At 40.8% G+C, this 2660-nt stretch overlaps 1 non-coding gene across 1 annotated transcript; it reads right to left on the bottom strand.

The window, feature by feature from the left end:
• Positions 1 to 1427: 1427 nt before the first annotated feature.
• LOC121452046 lies at positions 1428 to 1530 on the bottom strand. Its single transcript, XR_005974783.1, has one exon. It is a non-coding gene; the product is annotated as a U6 spliceosomal RNA (small nuclear RNA).
• Between the last annotated feature and the right edge of the window lie 1130 nt (positions 1531 to 2660).

Below are 2660 nucleotides of genomic sequence, written 5' to 3' on the forward strand. Positions count from 1 at the left end.
TCCAATAATTCTCTTAATTCTCTATTAGGTTTCTGTCTGATTGACCTGTCTATTGCTGAGAGAGGTGTGTTGAAGTCTCCTACTACTAGTGTGTGTGGTTTGATGTGTACCTTGAGTTCTAGTAATATTTCTTTTACATAAGTGGGTGCTTTTATATTAGGGGTGTAGATATTCAGGATTGAGACTTCTTCCTGATGAATTGTTCCTGTTATGAGTATAAAGTGTCCATCTCAATCTCTTCTGATTGATTTTAGTTTGAAGTCAGTTTTGTTAGAAATTAGTATGGCCACACCTGGTTTTTTCTTAGGACCATTTGCTTGAAAGACCTTTACCCAACCCTTTACTCTGAGTAGATGCCTGTCTTTGTGGTTGAGATGTGTTTCTTGCAAACAGCAGAATGTTGGATCCTGTTTTCGTATCCAATCTCTTAGCCTGTGCCTTTTTATAGGTGAATTGAGACCATTAATATTAAGTGATATTAATGACCAGTGGTTGTTTACTCCGGTTATTCTTATTGTTTTTCGAAGTAGAGTTAGTGTGTCTCTCTTCTTTGAGTTGTGCTGGTGAAGGGTCACTAGATGCCTTAGTTATTGTAGGCAGTGTTGGCAATGTTGGATTCCTTGGGTTGCGATTTTCCTTCTATTACTTTCTGTAGGGCTGGATTTGTGGCTACGTATTGTTTAAATTTATTCTTATCCTGGAATGTCTTGATTTCTCCATTGATAGTGAATAATAGCTTCACTGGGTATAGTAGTTTGGGTTTGCATCCATGTTCTCTTAGCTTCTGAAGTACCTCTATCCAGGACTTTCTGGCTTTCATGGTTTCCATAGAGATGTCAGGTGTAAGTCTGATCAGTTTACCTTTATAAGTTACTTGGCCTTTTTCCTTTGCAGCTCTTAATATTCTTTCTTTAACCTGTGTATTTAGTGTTTGATTATTATATGGCGAGGGGATGTTTTTCTTTGATCAAGTCTGTTTGGTGTTCTGTATGCTTCTTGAATATTCAAAGGAATATCTTTCTTTATGTTGGAAAAGTTTTCTTCCATAATTTTGTTCAAAATATTTTCTGGGCCTTTGAGCTGTGACTCTTCTCCTTCTTCTATTCCTATTATCCTTAGATTTGGTCTGTTTATTGTGTCCCATATTTCCTGAATGTTTTGTGATGAGAATTTGTTGGCTTTGCAGTTTTCTTTGATCAGAGCGTTTATTTTCTCTATGGTGTCCTCAGAATCTGAGATTCTTTCTTCTATTTCTTGTATTCTATTGATTATGCTTGTTTCTTTAGGCTCTGTTTGTTGACCTAGATATTCCCTTTCCAGCTGGTCCTCAGTTTGTGTTTTCTTCCTTGCTTCCATTTCAGTTTTCAATTCTTGAACTGTTTCCATTACCTATTTGATCGTTTTTTTCTTGGTGTCCCAGGGTATCAAAATATATGGAACGCTTCATGAATTTGTATGTCATCCTTGCGCAGGGACCATGCTAATCTTCTCTGTATTGTTCCAATTTTAGTATATGTGCTGCTGAAGCTCCCCACTTTGGAGCACCGGACAGAAATCTCAAGTTCCAAATCAGGAGCGGAAGGAGAGAGAGTACGAGCAGGACTGCGAGGGGTGCACCCACACACTGAGACATTGGGAATGTTCTATCGGGAATTCACCAAGGCCAGCTGGCCTGGGTCTGAAAACCTGGGATAAAACCAGACTCACTGAACATAGCGGACAATGAGGACTACTGAGAACTCAAGAACAATGGCAATGGGTTTTTGATCCTACTGCACATACTGGCTTTGTGGGAGCCTAGGCACTTTGGATGCTCACCTGACTGGACCTGGATGGAGGTGGGTGGTCCTTGGACTTCCCACAGGGCAGGGAACCCTGATAGCTCTATTGGCTGACAAGGGAGGGGGACTTAATTGGGGGAGGGGGAGGGAAATGGGAGGCGGTGGCGGGGAAGAGACAGAAATCTTTAATAAATAAATAAATGGAAAAAAAAGAAACTGAATCCTAAGCTATGTTTTTCAATCCAATCACTAGAAATCAACTGACCCCATCACTGCTGCCCAGACATGGAGCATGAAAACAACCTGAAAAAAAGAGGAGACCTAGCTGTTGACAGCCATCCAGGTACATTGAAGAAGGCTCTCATTGCTGCCTGAACTCTCTAAGACTCAACACAAGATGAGGAAGCTCTAAAGAAGAATTGGAAGCTGAAGTGCAGTAATGGTACCTTCCTTCACTGAGTAAGGTAGTAAGGGCATTCACCTTCAACAGGATGGTACACGACATTTCTCCTCTCTGTGCAAGGGTTTTCCAACTCATACCCTTGCCCTAAACAGGTCTCACAAATGGCCAGTGCTTCCACTCTCCTCAAGTTATCTTGTTCCTTTTGCTACACTGATGAAAATGGTAGACCTCCCTCCTACGACAAAGCCTACTGCAGACCTTCCCCATTTTCCTAAGGTGGTCTCAAGTATTCATTTTGTGGCAAAGACCCTCAAACTTTACCTTTGAATAAAGAGGCCCCATATTAAATATTCCTTACACCACTCACACTGTAACAGCGAGAGTCAGATTTGCCCATATTCAGTCCAGTGTAGTGAAAGGGAGAACTATGATTACAAACTTCAACCACAAAAATTACAAAGATCCCATTTTTTGCC

This window comes from Microtus oregoni, unplaced genomic scaffold, assembly GCF_018167655.1.
Source record: "Microtus oregoni isolate MIOR12 unplaced genomic scaffold, Mior012 000008F_ref0000371, whole genome shotgun sequence".
Lineage (NCBI taxonomy): Eukaryota > Metazoa > Chordata > Mammalia > Rodentia > Cricetidae > Microtus > Microtus oregoni.